General features: G+C 35.4%; 1 protein-coding gene across 1 annotated transcript in view; it reads right to left on the reverse strand.

Annotated features, from left to right (window-relative positions):
* The window catches only part of LOC139424211 (keratin, type I cytoskeletal 9-like), a 31198-nt gene that overhangs the window by 2545 nt on the left and 16375 nt on the right, over positions 1-12278 (reverse strand). The window lies entirely within an intron of this gene.

The following is a 12278-nucleotide window of genomic DNA, read 5'->3' on the forward strand; positions in this document are numbered from 1 at the left end:
ATATTACCCATAAACACATCTACATATAAAACAATAGTCCTCCCCAGTAGAGTCATATTACCCATAAACACATCTACATATAAAACAATAGTCCTCCCCAGTAGAGTCATATTACCCATAAACACATCTACATATATAACAATAGTCCACCCCAGTAGAGTCATATTACCCATAAACACATCTACATATAAAACAATAGTCCTCCCCAGTGGATCAGTCATATTACCCATAAACACATCTACATATATAACAATAGTCCACCCCAGTAGAGTCATATTACCCATAAACACATCTACATATAAAACAATAGTCCTCCCCAGTAGAGTCATATTACCCATAAACACATCTACATATATAACAATAGTCCACCCCAGTAGAGTCATATTACCCATAAACACATCTACATATAAAACAATAGTCCTCCCCAGTAGAGTCATATTACCCATAAACACATCTACATATAAAACAATAGTCCTCCCCAGTGGATCAGTCATATTACCCATAAACACATCTACATATAAAACAATAGTCCACCCCAGTAGAGTCATATTACCCATAAACACATCTACATATAAAACAATAGTCCACCCCAGTAGAGTCATATTACCCATGAACACATCTACATATAAAACAATAGTCCTCCCCAGTAGAGTCATATTACCCATAAACACATCTACATATAAAACAATAGTCCTCCCCAGTAGAGTCATATTACCCATAAACACATCTACATATAAAACAATAGTCCTCCCCAGTAGAGTCATATTACCCATAAACACATCTACATATAAAACAATAGTCCTCCCCAGTAGAGTCATATTACCCATAAACACATCTACATATAAAACAATAGTCCACCCCAGTAGAGTCATATTACCCATAAACACATCTACATATAAAACAATAGTCCTCCCCAGTAGAGTCATATTACCCATGAACACATCTACATATAAAACAATAGTCCACCCCAGTAGAGTCATATTACCCATAAACACATCTACATATAAAACAATAGTCCACCCCAGTAGAGTCATATTACCCATAAACACATCTACATATATAACAATAGTCCACCCCAGTAGAGTCATATTACCCATAAACACATCTACATATATAACAATAGTCCACCCCAGTAGATCAGTCATATTACCCATAAACACATCTACATATAAAACAATAGTCCTCCCCAGTAGAGTCATATTACCCATAAACACATCTACATATAAAACAATAGTCCTCCCCAGTAGAGTCATATTACCCATAAACACATCTACATATAAAACAATAGTCCTCCCCAGTAGAGTCATATTACCCATAAACACATCTACATATAAAACAATAGTCCACCCCAGTAGATCAGTCATATTACCCATAAACACATCTACATATAAAACAATAGTCCACCCCAGTAGAGTCATATTACCCATAAACACATCTACATATAAAACAATAGTCCTCCCCAGTGGATCAGTCATATTACCCATAAACACATCTACATATAAAACAATAGTCCTCCCCAGTAGAGTCATATTACCCATAAACACATCTACATATAAAACAATAGTCCTCCCCAGTAGAGTCATATTACCCATAAACACATCTACATATAAAACAATAGTCCTCCCCAGTAGAGTCATATTACCCATAAACACATCTACATATAAAACAATAGTCCTCCCCAGTAGAGTCATATTACCCATAAACACATCTACATATAAAACAATAGTCCTCCCCAGTGGATCAGTCATATTACCCATAAAAACATCTACATATAAAACAATAGTCCTCCCCAGTAGAGTCATATTACCCATAAACACATCTACATATAAAACAATAGTCCACCCCAGTAGAGTCATATTACCCATAAACACATCTACATATAAAACAATAGTCCTCCCCAGTAGAGTCATATTACCCATAAACACACCTACATATAAAACAATAGTCCTCCCCAGTAGAGTCATATTACCCATAAACACATCTACATATAAAACAATAGTCCTCCCCAGTAGAGTCATATTACCCATAAACACATCTACATATAAAACAATAGTCCTCCCCAGTAGAGTCATATTACCCATAAACACATCTACATATAAAACAATAGTCCTCCCCAGTGGATCAGTCATATTACCCATAAACACATCTACATATAAAACAATAGTCCTCCCCAGTAGAGTCATATTACCCATAAACACATCTACATATAAAACAATAGTCCTCCCCAGTAGAGTCATATTACCCATAAACACATCTACATATAAAACAATAGTCCTCCCCAGTAGAGTCATATTACCCATAAACACATCTACATATAAAACAATAGTCCTCCCCAGTGGATCAGTCATATTACCCATAAACACATCTACATATAAAACAATAGTCCACCCCAGTAGAGTCATATTACCCATAAACACATCTACATTAAAACAATAGTCCTCCCCAGTAGAGTCATATTACCCATAAACACATCTACATATATAACAATAGTCCTCCCCAGTAGAGTCATATTACCCATAAACACATCTACATTAAAACAATAGTCCTCCCCAGTAGAGTCATATTACCCATAAACACATCTACATATAAAACAATAGTCCTCCCCAGTAGAGTCATATTACCCATAAACACATCTACATATAAAACAATAGTCCTCCCCAGTAGAGTCATATTACCCATAAACACATCTACATATATAACAATAGTCCACCCCAGTAGAGTCATATTACCCATAAACACATCTACATATAAAACAATAGTCCTCCCCAGTGGATCAGTCATATTACCCATAAACACATCTACATATATAACAATAGTCCACCCCAGTAGAGTCATATTACCCATAAACACATCTACATATAAAACAATAGTCCTCCCCAGTAGAGTCATATTACCCATAAACACATCTACATATATAACAATAGTCCACCCCAGTAGAGTCATATTACCCATAAACACATCTACATATAAAACAATAGTCCTCCCCAGTAGAGTCATATTACCCATAAACACATCTACATATAAAACAATAGTCCTCCCCAGTGGATCAGTCATATTACCCATAAACACATCTACATATAAAACAATAGTCCACCCCAGTAGAGTCATATTACCCATAAACACATCTACATATAAAACAATAGTCCACCCCAGTAGAGTCATATTACCCATGAACACATCTACATATAAAACAATAGTCCTCCCCAGTAGAGTCATATTACCCATAAACACATCTACATATAAAACAATAGTCCTCCCCAGTAGAGTCATATTACCCATAAACACATCTACATATAAAACAATAGTCCTCCCCAGTAGAGTCATATTACCCATAAACACATCTACATATAAAACAATAGTCCTCCCCAGTAGAGTCATATTACCCATAAACACATCTACATATAAAACAATAGTCCACCCCAGTAGAGTCATATTACCCATAAACACATCTACATATAAAACAATAGTCCTCCCCAGTAGAGTCATATTACCCATGAACACATCTACATATAAAACAATAGTCCACCCCAGTAGAGTCATATTACCCATAAACACATCTACATATATAACAATAGTCCACCCCAGTAGAGTCATATTACCCATAAACACATCTACATATAAAACAATAGTCCACCCCAGTAGATCAGTCATATTACCCATAAACACATCTACATATAAAACAATAGTCCTCCCCAGTAGAGTCATATTACCCATAAACACATCTACATATAAAACAATAGTCCTCCCCAGTAGAGTCATATTACCCATAAACACATCTACATATAAAACAATAGTCCTCCCCAGTAGAGTCATATTACCCATAAACACATCTACATATAAAACAATAGTCCACCCCAGTAGATCAGTCATATTACCCATAAACACATCTACATATAAAACAATAGTCCTCCCCAGTAGAGTCATATTACCCATAAACACATCTACATATAAAACAATAGTCCTCCCCAGTGGATCAGTCATATTACCCATAAACACATCTACATATAAAACAATAGTCCTCCCCAGTAGAGTCATATTACCCATAAACACATCTACATATAAAACAATAGTCCTCCCCAGTAGAGTCATATTACCCATAAACACATCTACATATAAAACAATAGTCCTCCCCAGTAGAGTCATATTACCCATAAACACATCTACATATAAAACAATAGTCCTCCCCAGTAGAGTCATATTACCCATAAACACATCTACATATAAAACAATAGTCCTCCCCAGTATCATATTACCCATAAACACATCTACATATAAAACAATAGTCCTCCCCAGTAGAGTCATATTACCCATAAACACATCTACATATAAAACAATAGTCCTCCCCAGTAGAGTCATATTACCCATAAACACATCTACATATAAAACAATAGTCCTCCCCAGTAGAGTCATATTACCCATAAACACATCTACATATAAAACAATAGTCCTCCCCAGTAGAGTCATATTACCCATAAACACATCTACATATAAAACAATAGTCCTCCCCAGTAGAGTCATATTACCCATAAACACATCTACATATAAAACAATAGTCCTCCCCAGTAGATATTACCCATAAACACATCTACATATAAAACAATAGTCCTCCCCAGTAGAGTCATATTACCCATAAACACATCTACATATAAAACAATAGTCCTCCCCAGTGGATCAGTCATATTACCCATAAACACATCTACATATAAAACAATAGTCCTCCCCAGTAGAGTCATATTACCCATAAACACATCTACATATAAAACAATAGTCCTCCCCAGTAGAGTCATATTACCCATAAACACATCTACATATAAAACAATAGTCCTCCCCAGTAGAGTCATATTACCCATAAACACATCTACATATAAAACAATAGTCCTCCCCAGTGGATCAGTCATATTACCCATAAACACATCTACATATAAAACAATAGTCCACCCCAGTAGAGTCATATTACCCATAAACACATCTACATTAAAACAATAGTCCTCCCCAGTAGAGTCATATTACCCATAAACACATCTACATATAAAACAATAGTCCTCCCCAGTAGAGTCATATTACCCATAAACACATCTACATATAAAACAATAGTCCTCCCCAGTAGAGTCATATTACCCATAAACACATCTACATATAAAACAATAGTCCTCCCCAGTAGAGTCATATTACCCATAAACACATCTACATATAAAACAATAGTCCTCCCCAGTAGAGTCATATTACCCATAAACACATCTACATATAAAACAATAGTCCTCCCCAGTAGAGTCATATTACCCATAAACACATCTACATATAAAACAATAGTCCACCCCAGTAGAGTCATATTACCCATAAACACATCTACATATAAAACAATAGTCCACCCCAGTAGAGTCATATTACCCATAAACACATCTACATATAAAACAATAGTCCTCCCCAGTAGAGTCATATTACCCATAAACACATCTACATATAAAACAATAGTCCTCCCCAGTAGAGTCATATTACCCATAAACACATCTACATATAAAACAATAGTCCTCCCCAGTAGAGTCATATTACCCATAAACACATCTACATATAAAACAATAGTCCACCCCAGTAGAGTCATATTACCCATAAACACATCTACATATAAAACAATAGTCCACCCCAGTAGAGTCATATTACCCATAAACACATCTACATATAAAACAATAGTCCTCCCCAGTAGAGTCATATTACCCATAAACACATCTACATATAAAACAATAGTCCACCCCAGTAGAGTCATATTACCCATAAACACATCTACATATAAAACAATAGTCCTCCCCAGTAGAGTCATATTACCCATAAACACATCTACATATAAAACAATAGTCCTCCCCAGTAGAGTCATATTACCCATAAACACATCTACATATAAAACAATAGTCCTCCCCAGTAGAGTCATATTACCCATAAACACATCTACATATAAAACAATAGTCCTCCCCAGTAGAGTCATATTACCCATAAACACATCTACATATGAAACAATAGTCCACCCCAGTAGAGTCATATTACCCATAAACACATCTACATATAAAACAATAGTCCACCCCAGTAGAGTCATATTACCCATAAAAACATCTACATATAAAACAATAGTCCTCCCCAGTAGAGTCATATTACCCATAAACACATCTACATATAAAACAATAGTCCTCCCCAGTAGAGTCATATTACCCATAAACACATCTACATATAAAACAATAGTCCACCCCAGTAGAGTCATATTACCCATAAACACATCTACATATAAAACAATAGTCCTCCCCAGTGGATCAGTCATATTACCCATAAACACATCTACATATAAAACAATAGTCCTCCCCAGTGGATCAGTCATATTACCCATAAACACATCTACATATAAAACAATAGTCCTCCCCAGTGGATCAGTCATATTACCCATAAACACATCTACATATAAAACAATAGTCCACCCCAGTAGAGTCATATTACCCATAAACACATCTACATATAAAACAATAGTCCTCCCCAGTGGATCAGTCATATTACCCATAAACACATCTACATATAAAACAATAGTCCTCCCCAGTGGATCAGTCATATTACCCATAAACACATCTACATATAAAACAATAGTCCACCCCAGTAGATCAGTCATATTACCCATAAACACATCTACATATAAAACAATAGTCCACCCCAGTAGATCAGTCATATTACCCATAAACACATCTACATATAAAACAATAGTCCTCCCCAGTAGAGTCATATTACCCATAAACACATCTACATATAAAACAATAGTCCTCCCCAGTGGATCAGTCATATTACCCATAAACACATCTACATATAAAACAATAGTCCTCCCCAGTAGAGTCATATTACCCATAAACACATCTACATATAAAACAATAGTCCACCCCAGTAGAGTCATATTACCCATAAACACATCTACATATAAAACAATAGTCCTCCCCAGTGGATCAGTCATATTACCCATAAACACATCTACATATAAAACAATAGTCCTCCCCAGTAGAGTCATATTACCCATAAACACATCTACATATAAAACAATAGTCCTCCCCAGTAGAGTCATATTACCCATAAACACATCTACATATAAAACAATAGTCCTCCCCAGTGGATCAGTCATATTACCCATAAACACATCTACATATAAAACAATAGTCCTCCCCAGTAGAGTCATATTACCCATAAACACACCTACATATAAAACAATAGTCCTCCCCAGTGGATCAGTCATATTACCCATAAACACATCTACATATAAAACAATAGTCCTCCCCAGTAGAGTCATATTACCCATAAACACATCTACATATAAAACAATAGTCCTCCCCAGTAGAGTCATATTACCCATAAACACATCTACATATAAAACAATAGTCCACCCCAGTAGAGTCATATTACCCATAAACACATCTACATATAAAACAATAGTCCTCCCCAGTAGAGTCATATTACCCATAAACACATCTACATATAAAACAATAGTCCTCCCCAGTAGAGTCATATTACCCATAAACACATCTACATATAAAACAATAGTCCACCCCAGTAGAGTCATATTACCCATAAACACATCTACATATAAAACAATAGTCCTCCCCAGTAGAGTCATATTACCCATAAACACATCTACATATAAAACAATAGTCCTCCCCAGTAGAGTCATATTACCCATAAACACATCTACATATAAAACAATAGTCCACCCCAGTAGAGTCATATTACCCATAAACACATCTACATATAAAACAATAGTCCACCCCAGTAGAGTCATATTACCCATAAACACATCTACATATAAAACAATAGTCCACCCCAGTAGAGTCATATTACCCATAAACACATCTACATATAAAACAATAGTCCTCCCCAGTAGAGTCATATTACCCATAAACACATCTACATATAAAACAATAGTCCACCCCAGTAGAGTCATATTACCCATAAACACATCTACATATAAAACAATAGTCCTCCCCAGTAGAGTCATATTACCCATAAACACATCTACATATAAAACAATAGTCCTCCCCAGTAGAGTCATATTACCCATAAACACATCTACATATAAAACAATAGTCCACCCCAGTAGAGTCATATTACCCATAAACACATCTACATATAAAACAATAGTCCACCCCAGTAGAGTCATATTACCCATAAACACATCTACATATAAAACAATAGTCCTCCCCAGTAGAGTCATATTACCCATAAACACATCTACATATAAAACAATAGTCCTCCCCAGTGGATCAGTCATATTACCCATAAACACATCTACATATAAAACAATAGTCCACCCCAGTAGAGTCATATTACCCATAAACACATCTACATATAAAACAATAGTCCTCCCCAGTAGAGTCATATTACCCATAAACACATCTACATATAAAACAATAGTCCTCCCCAGTAGAGTCATATTACCCATAAACACATCTACATATAAAACAATAGTCCTCCCCAGTAGAGTCATATTACCCATAAACACATCTACATATAAAACAATAGTCCACCCCAGTAGAGTCATATTACCCATAAACACATCTACATATAAAACAATAGTCCTCCCCAGTAGAGTCATATTACCCATAAACACATCTACATATAAAACAATAGTCCTCCCCAGTAGAGTCATATTACCCATAAACACATCTACATATAAAACAATAGTCCACCCCAGTAGAGTCATATTACCCATAAACACATCTACATATAAAACAATAGTCCACCCCAGTAGAGTCATATTACCCATAAACACATCTACATATAAAACAATAGTCCTCCCCAGTAGATCAGTCATATTACCCATAAACACATCTACATATAAAACAATAGTCCTCCCCAGTAGAGTCATATTACCCATAAACACATCTACATATAAAACAATAGTCCTCCCCAGTAGAGTCATATTACCCATAAACACATCTACATATAAAACAATAGTCCTCCCCAGTAGAGTCATATTACCCATAAACACATCTACATATAAAACAATAGTCCACCCCAGTAGAGTCATATTACCCATAAACACATCTACATATAAAACAATAGTCCACCCCAGTAGAGTCATATTACCCATAAACACATCTACATATAAAACAATAGTCCTCCCCAGTAGAGTCATATTACCCATAAACACATCTACATATAAAACAATAGTCCTCCCCAGTAGAGTCATATTACCCATAAACACATCTACATATAAAACAATAGTCCTCCCCAGTAGAGTCAGTATTATTACCCATAAACACATCTACATATAAAACAATAGTCCTCCCCAGTAGGATCAGTCATATTACCCATAAACACATCTACATATAAAACAATAGTCCTCCCCAGTAGAGTCATATTACCCATAAACACACCTACATATAAAACAATAGTCCACCCCAGTAGAGTCATATTACCCATAAACACATCTACATATAAAACAATAGTCCACCCCAGTAGAGTCATATTACCCATAAACACATCTACATATAAAACAATAGTCCTCCCCAGTAGAGTCATATTACCCATAAACACATCTACATATAAAACAATAGTCCTCCCCAGTAGAGTCATATTACCCATAAACACATCTACATATAAAACAATAGTCCACCCCAGTAGAGTCATATTACCCATAAACACATCTACATATAAAACAATAGTCCTCCCCAGTAGAGTCATATTACCCATAAACACATCTACATATAAAACAATAGTCCTCCCCAGTAGAGTCATATTACCCATAAACACATCTACATATAAAACAATAGTCCACCCCAGTAGAGTCATATTACCCATAAACACATCTACATATAAAACAATAGTCCACCCCAGTAGAGTCATATTACCCATAAACACATCTACATATAAAACAATAGTCCTCCCCAGTAGAGTCATATTACCCATAAACACATCTACATATAAAACAATAGTCCTCCCCAGTAGAGTCATATTACCCATAAACACATCTACATATAAAACAATAGTCCACCCCAGTAGAGTCATATTACCCATAAACACATCTACATATAAAACAATAGTCCTCCCCAGTAGAGTCATATTACCCATAAACACATCTACATATAAAACAATAGTCCTCCCCAGTAGAGTCATATTACCCATAAACACATCTACATATAAAACAATAGTCCCCCCCAGTAGAGTCATATTACCCATAAACACATCTACATATAAAACAATAGTCCACCCCAGTAGAGTCATATTACCCATAAACACATCTACATATAAAACAATAGTCCTCCCCAGTAGAGTCATATTACCCATAAACACATCTACATATAAAACAATAGTCCTCCCCAGTAGAGTCATATTACCCATAAACACATCTACATATAAAACAATAGTCCCCCCCAGTAGAGTCATATTACCCATAAACACATCTACATATAAAACAATAGTCCACCCCAGTAGAGTCATATTACCCATAAACACATCTACATATAAAACAATAGTCCTCCCCAGTAGAGTCATATTACCCATAAACACATCTACATATAAAACAATAGTCCACCCCAGTAGAGTCATATTACCCATAAACACATCTACATATAAAACAATAGTCCTCCCCAGTGGATCAGTCATATTACCCATAAACACATCTACATATAAAACAATAGTCCTCCCCAGTAGAGTCATATTACCCATAAACACATCTACATATAAAACAATAGTCCACCCCAGTAGAGTCATATTACCCATAAACACATCTACATATAAAACAATAGTCCTCCCCAGTAGATCAGTCATATTACCCATAAACACATCTACATATAAAACAATAGTCCTCCCCAGTAGAGTCATATTACCCATAAACACATCTACATATAAAACAATAGTCCTCCCCAGTGGAGTCATATTACCCATAAACACATCTACATATAAAACAATAGTCCTCCCCAGTAGAGTCATATTACCCATAAACACATCTACATATAAAACAATAGTCCTCCCCAGTAGAGTCATATTACCCATAAACACATCTACATATAAAACAATAGTCCACCCCAGTAGAGTCATATTACCCATAAACACATCTACATATAAAACAATAGTCCTCCCCAGTAGAGTCATATTACCCATAAACACATCTACATATAAAACAATAGTCCTCCCCAGTAGAGTCATATTACCCATAAACACATCTACATATAAAACAATAGTCCACCCCAGTAGAGTCATATTACCCATAAACACATCTACATATAAAACAATAGTCCTCCCCAGTAGAGTCATATTACCCATAAACACATCTACATATAAAACAATAGTCCTCCCCAGTAGAGTCATATTACCCATAAACACATCTACATATAAAACAATAGTCCACCCCAGTAGAGTCATATTACCCATAAACACATCTACATATAAAACAATAGTCCACCCCAGTAGAGTCATATTACCCATAAACACATCTACATATAAAACAATAGTCCACCCCAGTAGAGTCATATTACCCATAAACACATCTACATATAAAACAATAGTCCTCCCCAGTAGAGTCATATTACCCATAAACACATCTACATATAAAACAATAGTCCACCCCAGTAGAGTCATATTACCCATAAACACATCTACATATAAAACAATAGTCCTCCCCAGTAGAGTCATATTACCCATAAACACATCTACATATAAAACAATAGTCCTCCCCAGTAGAGTCATATTACCCATAAACACATCTACATATAAAACAATAGTCCACCCCAGTAGAGTCATATTACCCATAAACACATCTACATATAAAACAATAGTCCACCCCAGTAGAGTCATATTACCCATAAACACATCTACATATAAAACAATAGTCCTCCCCAGTAGAGTCATATTACCCATAAACACATCTACATATAAAACAATAGTCCTCCCCAGTAGATCAGTCATATTACCCATAAACACATCTACATATAAAACAATAGTCCACCCCAGTAGAGTCATATTACCCATAAACACATCTACATATAAAACAATAGTCCTCCCCAGTAGAGTCATATTACCCATAAACACATCTACATATAAAACAATAGTCCTCCCCAGTAGATCAGTCATATTACCCATAAACACATCTACATATAAAACAATAGTCCTCCCCAGTAGAGTCATATTACCCATAAACACATCTACATATAAAACAATAGTCCACCCCAGTAGAGTCATATTACCCATAAACACATCTACATATAAAACAATAGTCCTCCCCAGTAGAGTCATATTACCCATAAACACATCTACATATAAAACAA

The sequence above is a fragment of the Oncorhynchus clarkii genome, chromosome 13 (assembly GCF_045791955.1).
Source record: "Oncorhynchus clarkii lewisi isolate Uvic-CL-2024 chromosome 13, UVic_Ocla_1.0, whole genome shotgun sequence".
Lineage (NCBI taxonomy): Eukaryota > Metazoa > Chordata > Actinopteri > Salmoniformes > Salmonidae > Oncorhynchus > Oncorhynchus clarkii.